Source organism: Pundamilia nyererei, unplaced genomic scaffold (genome assembly GCF_000239375.1).
Source record: "Pundamilia nyererei isolate P.nyererei 1_Seehausen unplaced genomic scaffold, PunNye1.0 scaffold00105, whole genome shotgun sequence".
Classification (NCBI taxonomy): domain Eukaryota; kingdom Metazoa; phylum Chordata; class Actinopteri; order Cichliformes; family Cichlidae; genus Pundamilia; species Pundamilia nyererei.
In genome coordinates, this window is record NW_005187506.1 from 1,881,529 (window position 1) to 1,889,426 (window position 7,898).

The window sequence follows — 7,898 nt, forward strand, 5'->3', positions numbered from 1 at the left end:
CTCAGACACACTGATGCCTTCCAACTCCGTTTTAATTTCATGGAGATTTAATGTGTCATTTGGAGAAAATTTGACTTCTTTTATTACGTCCAAATGGATCATTGGGTCAGTTCATATGCTTTTGACTTCATACGCTTTATGGCTGAAACTGTAATTGCTCGAAATGGGTCAGTGCATCACCATTTAGCAAGTTAAGGGTTCCCCTCGGAGGTTTTTGAGGAGTCGACCTGCTAACGTCTCACAAGGACACGCGTCCACACTCTGCTATGGAAAGACTTACGCTCTGTCCTCCTGCCTCACTGAACAGCTGCTATTTTTCTCATCTTGAAGGTCAAATGAAAAGATGTTTCTTTAATTGTAAAATTAACTGAACCCACCAGGAGAACGTGAAGAAGCAACATCCATGATGTTCTGTCTAAAACAGATCCCCAAAGTTAAAACAGCACCAGGATTCTCTGGTGTAATGCCATTTTGGACCACAAGAGGAAGTAGTGAGTAAGTCTGCCCAACATGAGACATGAACGTTATCAAAGTTATTGTTAGCTTATATTTGTGCAAAATTCACATTTCTGTTATATGTACCAGAACCGTGACACGTGAAAAGGGCGTCTTCCTGTCGTAATGTCTGTGATGTAGAGACACAGAAACACGCGTTGCTACGTTATTGATCTGATTTCTCATAGTTCAGCAGAGGAAACCAAAAAAGTGCATTCTGGGTAAACTTTAAAAGTTCTACCACCATGTGAGACACTGTAGGCGGCTGCTCAGGACGAGTTAAAGCGCATGAAAGGATATTTTAATACCAGGCTTATCTTCTAGTCCTGATTCCTGCTTTCTGACACAGACTGGACCCATCAGCTGGGTGGGTTATAAAGCCTGTAAACCCCGTACAGGGTTAGGAAGGAGGAATCGATCCATAGCACAGAGTTTACAGGCACCGAGTCACTGCTGGAGCCTCAAGTGGTCACAGGAGGAACTACAGTTTAAGTTTGTTCATTCGTTTCCTTTTCTTCCTCCCTTTCCATCATCTTCTCTAATGTCTTTCCTTCATCCTTTCTTTCCTCCTTTCCTTCCATACTTCTTTATTTCCATCACTGATTCTTAATTCCTAGCTTCCTTTCCTTTTTCATTTGTTCCTTTCCATTTGTTGTTCCCTTTTCAACTTCTTCATCCTCGTACCCTTTCCTTTTCATATTTCCTTCCTTTCTACTTCTGTCATTCTTCCTTCTGCTTCCTTTCCCCCTCTTTTCTTCCTTATCGTTTCCTTCTTTATTTCCTTTACTATTTCAGTCGAGCTGTAATATCTGATATAATAACCAAACTGAGGCTCATGTTGTCTCCGGCTGGGACGTCATCCGTCTTGGACGTCATCCGTCTTGTTTCCTGTAAAATTCCCCGTCTGTTCACACCAGTCGGGGCTTTTGTGAGAAAAAGGAGCCACTGGTGTTAGAACCCGAGCTCATATTCATTAAACTTAAATCATTCGGCGCCCCGTCCTCTCAAGCACAGATGATTTATAACCACCTGAAGACGTTCTCATAATTATGAGACAGTAAGTGTCAGATATGCAGCATTAATCTTATCACAGACTTGAATAATGATGTTCCTGATGAATCCATCACGTCTTCAACTGAAACATCTTTAGGTCTGCTGATTAATGTCGTTGCTGCTGAACTCTGAACACGCTGCAGTGTGTTTGCATTTTTACAGCTCTGAGTGAAACAGATTAGACCCAAAGGTCTCCTTTTCTTTGTTCCCTTCTTTTCTTCCTTCTTTACTTCCTTTCATATTTGCTCCCTTCTTTGATTTTCCCTTTCCTCCTTCACTCCTTAATTCATTTGCCCTTTCTGGTCACCTTTGCTATCCTTATTTCATCCTTCTTTCCTTCCTTTGTTCCTACCTGCTTCTTTGTTCCCTTTCCGTCTTCTTCTTCCTGTTTCATTCCTTCCTTAGGCACTCTCATTTCCTTTCCTTTCATCCTTCCTTTCCTCTCTTTCTGTCATCCATTTTCCCTTCCTTCCTGCCTCTTCCCTAACCCCCTTTCTTCTTTCGTTTTCTTCCTTCCTTTCCTTCCGTTGTCAGCTTTCTTCCTTTTTTTGCCTCCTTCTCCTTTCCTTACTTCCTTCCCTTTCCCAATCTCCTTCTTTCCTTCCTTTCCCTCTTCCATCCTCCTTTCCTTTCCTTTCCAGTCTAATTCTTTTTGAACATCAACAGCTGAAGTGAGCAACCTTAGTTCAGCTCTCGCGTCTCTCTGATTGTTGTCACACAGCCGTCTGACCCACAGAGCATGACGAGCGACACTTCTTTACTTTTGTTCAGTCTTTATTGGCATGACCAGAAATCCAAGCATGTCCCGCACAGTCCACGACTCTTGTGACCCATCGTTTGAAATCCTTTTCCATCCCTTCCTCTTATCGTTAGCCTTGTTTTCGAGTTGAAGGAAAGTGAAGTCCGGTGCATTTGTTGTTGTAGCAGCACAGACGCAGACAGATCCTCCAGTGTGCGTCTGTTTCATCACGAGCCCAACACACGGGGACCAGTTCAGTACCAGTTAGTGCACGAGATCATGAAACACATGCTGTCCACCCTCCTGTTTCCCATCCTGCACTGGGGCAGCTCTCCTGGCACCTCTGTGGAAGAGAGGTGCATGACATTTCAGTGCGCGGTGACATTTTACTCCTGTAAAATGAAAATCTGAGTACGACCTCTTCTGAAGGGAAACAATCTTTTTTATAATTACAGGTCAGCAGTTACTAAAAATACACCAGATTCTTGGCGTGAACGCAGGAGAACAAACATCGCTGTGCTTCCATCGTGGAGTCGAGCGTTTACCTTCAGGAGTCGCGTCCTCAGTTGTGTCACACTGCTCGTGTTTTTCAGTTTCCCTCTCGGCCTCCTCAGCCTTCCTCTCGTGGCTCTGATCACTTCCCATCTTTGGTCATGAAAAAGAGTCCCGCCTGAGGAAAAACACACAGGTGGAAGCTGAGGTTAAAGGACTTACAGAAGGAAAACACTAAAAAGATCTTTTGGTTTCAGTCAGAGCCGAATGAGAAGACGGAGCAGTGACTACCTGAGAAGTTTTATCATTTATTTGGGGTTAATAAATAGCAAATATGGCAGGTTGAAAGAAACCGCAGGGTGAAGAGGGTGAAAAGTCAAAGGCTTGTTACCCACAAACTCTTCTTCTATCTAAACTGAAGAGGCGGTGCAATGTATGCAGTTGAGGGTGAAATGAGACGGGGAGAGGACAGAGATAGAAAGGCCTTGATAGCGAGGAAGAGAGCTACAGACGGAGAGGAAGAGGACAGCAGACATCACCGCCACTCCTGGTTATCAGCTCGGACATCCCTAATCCCGTCCAGGACACCAATCCAATCAGACAAACACAATCAGCTCGCCGGACGCAGCTCGAGGGATCATCTTACTCTGCTCAACACGATCGCCGCGAGCTGCCCAGGCTTTCCCGGCCATGTGTAATGCATGCTGGGAAATTACACATAACCAGAAGGGCTTTTCAGCATCGTGTTACCCTGACGATAAAGCACACGAGTGTGTCGGTGCTTCACGAGCTGGAACAGTAAGAAAACACCGCCATCATCAGCTAAAAGCATAAACGCTGCTAAGTTCATTAACTGGCTGAACAGAAGCTGTTTGGAGAGTCTGAATAAATCATGCAGTCTCATCCACTCAGGTCTGAGAGTTCCTCTGCAGTCGTCCCCTGAAGGCCGAACCAGAGCCAGTTCTGTCTGGTAACAGGAAGCAGCATCTACACCTGCTGCTGACGTCCTGTGGAGCCACAGCAGCGTTGGGATGTTTGTGCCCTGGTTGGTGACGGTTGTTGGAAGCTGCTGGAGGATGGTGCTGTACCAATAACCTCCACCCGCTTGCTTTGGTTGGTGTCACCCAAATAAACTATGGGCAACCGCTGCAACGGCCGGCGGCTGCCAGATGTTTGCAGACCGGTCTGTGTGACCGAGGCCTACCGTTAAGAAGTCCTGATGTTAAATATGATTCATCCTTAGAGAAAAACAACTGAACTAATCGTTCAGCTTCTAATTGGTCGGCCTGCGGCTCCAGACGCTCCAGACTCAGACGCATGAGCACCAGCTCGGGGACAGCTGGGACGTTTCTGGAACAAACGAGAACAAAATGCTGCTGAATATTTTTACACTTTTCATTCACGGCACAGAGACAAACGGAGTCTCTAACACCGCCGGCGAGCCAGTGGAAGAAACGGCGGCAGTAAAACAAGAAGATATTAACTGCCTCACAAATGTGTAATGACTGTGGCCTTCTGGCCGGACCCCGAGGCAGTAACTTGTGATAATTTTCACATAAATGTGATTATGAGCCTCTCCTTTGGCCCAGATCTAAATCTAACACCAGAGGAGGCTCATCTGCTGGATGAGCATTAAAGTGGAGCACAAAGAAAGAAAGAGAACAGCTGGATTGTTTTAACAGTAGAAATGGCTTCGTTTCAAACACCTTTCATCTGAACCAAGTAGATAAAAAAGAGCTTTACTGGAGATTTGTGTACTTTGGTTTGTTTTGCATATATTAAGAGTCGCTTGCTGCCATCAGGCGCCTCATAAAAGTTCAAAACGTGACTTCAGAAACCAACAGGTGACATCATGGCGGCGACCTCCATCAAAACAGCCATCGACTCCAGTTGGGCCAAGACATTCAGGCCCATTTCTTAAGTGATGGCAGCTCCAAGAAACAGATGTTTTGGGGACATGTTGTTGGTCAGTGAGGAAGCGGCTTCGAAACACAAAGTGGAAAATGCCCAACCTGAGTCTTCATATTAGGACGCCACAAACCAACAGGTGATGGTGCAGCGGCCACGTTCCATTTTTATAGAACTATACCACAAAAAAAGTATCACGATACTTGTTCCTGGATAAATAAAGATGTTCATAAATCTGCTGTTTACTGGCTTTATTCACAGAGCTGACCTGACGATTCAAATAATCTGGCAACCCCCAAAGTTCTTCTCATTAATGGGTTAGAAATGAGTCATGTCAGAGAGCAGTCCCGTTAAAATGGAACAAACGAGCACCGAACAAACTCATCACAGCGACGTGTGTTTCATAGCTGAACTTCAGAGTGTCTCGATCAGCATTCAGAGCGGTCGCCTCACTTCCCTCCTCGACTCTGTGCAGCACGGATCACAGCCGGAGAGGAAGCCGAGCTAAAAATAGCTCCCTCCTCTCAGATATTGTTTTGTTTTGACTTGTGCGCCTCCTTATCTCTGCCGCTGCCCTCTTCAGCTCACGACAAACCGATTCGGCTTTTCCACAGCCCGAGGGCTCCCATCTGAACACAAAACTACATGTGACCCACAGAAAGCAGCTGCTGGCTGCAACAGCATAACACTGTGGCAGGTACCTCCGATCTGACAACTCCACAGAGACCAACGGTGAATGCAAAATCATTTTAAATGAGCACAAAGAGGCAAGCTGACTGAAAACAGACACAAAACATGCACGAAAATGATCACAATGAGGCACAAAATAACTAAAAATGGACAGAAACCAACATCAAAGATGACAAAGTGACATCTAGGAGACATAAAATGACAAAAAGAGACTCAAAATGCAGAAAAACCACAAAGATTTTCTGTAAAACAACTTAAAAAAGAAAAAATGACACAAAACAGGTGCAAAAAGACCACAAAGAGACTGAAAATGACTGACGAAATGCAAAAAGACTCAATATTTCTACAACTAAAAATGAACAAAGTGACAACAAAGAGACCAAAGTCACACAGAAGGCCGTCTCTCTGAATGCTGCTATACTCGAACACCGCCTCACAAACCACGCTGACTTTTTTTCTGTCAGTAATGAAAGACTTTTGGCACGAATGGGGTCCACCCACTAGGAAATAATTAAGATAAATAATCTCTCAGCAGCAGATTAATTACAGCCTATCTGCATTACTGATTCGATTAAAGCCAGAGTGAGTTTGCCTCAGTTTTATTCTCTCTCTGCTCTGATGAACAGCTGTCACTGATTCAGGACTGTGTGGCGTTCGTTAGCTGACAGACGTTAGACTCTGCTTCATCCACGACTTTAATATTTTTACTGTAAATGTGCTGAATGTTTCCAGCTTCTTTATTCGCTGATATACGATACGCAGGTTAAAATCCCACATCAGCCTTTTCTGTAAAAAACAAGACCAGAAATCTCTGATGTCTGCTGGAAATACTGCAGCAAAGGTTTATGATTATAAAAGTGCTTAATGTTGTACATGATCAGATTAAATCACACATGCTGGCTTTGGCTCAGACTCGAACTGTCAGCCTGCCAGTTATCTCAAAGAAAGCAGTCTGTGGGAGGCAGAAACAAATGACTAAGAAAAAACAAAAATGATGACTCAAGAACTGAAAATGAGATGAAAAAACCCAACAGAGACTTTAAATCAGTATAAAGAGATACAAAAACAACTTAAACTGCATACAAAACAGCCACAAAGAGCCTCAAAATGACTAAAAACTGGTAGAAATGGCGTCAGGGACACAGAACAATTAAAAACTGGTGCAAAATCTGCACAAACAGACACAAACCAAGAACAAAGACACTCAAATGTCTAAAAATAGGCTTGAATGACCACAAATAGACTTAAAATACACGCAAAACAACAAAAACAGACCGATGACTGCAAACTAAAGGCGCGCGAACTCAAAGACCACGCCCAAGCTGCTGCAGGTTCATGTTTCCCTTCTGCAGGAACACCTGTGCAGATGTGGGCGGAGTCTAAGAGGACAACCCCGGAACCAGAAGTGTGTTTGTTTGTGTCTGTGCCTCATCAGACCTCCACGGCCTGTTCCTCATTACAAACACCAAACATGTCCTGACTGTTTAAGCATCGTGTGTCACCCATTATGAGGGCATCACGCGTGTTTCAGACTTTCTAACTCCGTGTTGGTGACACGTGTGGGTCCGCTCCAGCCTGCAAACATGTTTACATCTGATCGCTCCGCCTGCAGAGAGGACAGGAGCTCCGACAGCCGCTCGGGGAGCACAGATTAATTTTAGCCCACCTAATCGACCCCCACGAAGCCCGCGAGACCGCTCCGTCTGTGTCGGCCGCCGGTTCCGATTAGTTTGCGATGTTTCCAGGCAGAGAATCCCGATCGACGTGTCGGCGGAGTGAAGGCTGTGGAGATCCTGATGGAGGAAGAAGGATCACTCCGCGGAACTCTCCAAGCCAACGCGGAAGTGCCGCAATCTGCAATTCCTCTTACGTCCAGCAGAGGCAGCAGCGTGGCAGCCCCATAGACTTCCACAGTAAAAGACAGAAAACGTATTGTTGTGATCAAAGATACAAACGAAGAGAAAAAAAACAGACCAAGCTGAACACACAAAACACAAACAACAAAGTAAAGAACAAAAGGTTTCTGCAAAATGATCACAAAGAGACCAGAGTGATTGAAAATAGACAAAAAATAGAATTTATGACAAGGACACGCCAACAACAACTGACATCAGACACTGAGTGATCACAGCAGTAAAACTCCAGACGAAAAATGACCACAAATAGCAAACCAGAGACGTGCAAAATGATACAAACAATGAGATGAAAACGGTGAAAAAATAGATGCAAAATAAGTGAAAATAGAAACTTAAAATATCCATAAACAGAGAAAAAGCTCTTTAAGCTCCTCTAACGTCTGCGTGGGCGTGTTTATTCAACCCTTCAGAGGTCCAAACAGACTCTTCTCCAGAGATGGGCAGTAACGATGTAAGGGATTACCATTGCACAAAAGGTAATTAGATTACTGTTACTTTCCCGTAAGCACGCTGCGTTACTAAAACCGCGAGAGTGTCTCAAGAACAGTGACATAAGCGAGTGTGACGTTAGTGACAACAGCTGTGTGCAGATCAACAATGGATCA

At 44.5% G+C, this 7,898-nt stretch overlaps 1 long non-coding RNA gene across 1 annotated transcript; it reads right to left on the reverse strand.

Annotated features, from left to right (window-relative positions):
* Positions 1 to 2,304: 2,304 nt before the first annotated feature.
* Positions 2,305 to 7,231, reverse strand: LOC102201150 (uncharacterized). The gene is made up of 3 exons (XR_001290476.1): positions 7,044 to 7,231; positions 2,833 to 2,957; positions 2,305 to 2,630 (listed from the first exon to the last, which is right to left on the reverse strand). It is a non-coding gene; the product is annotated as an uncharacterized LOC102201150 (long non-coding RNA).
* Positions 7,232 to 7,898: the final 667 nt, after the last annotated feature.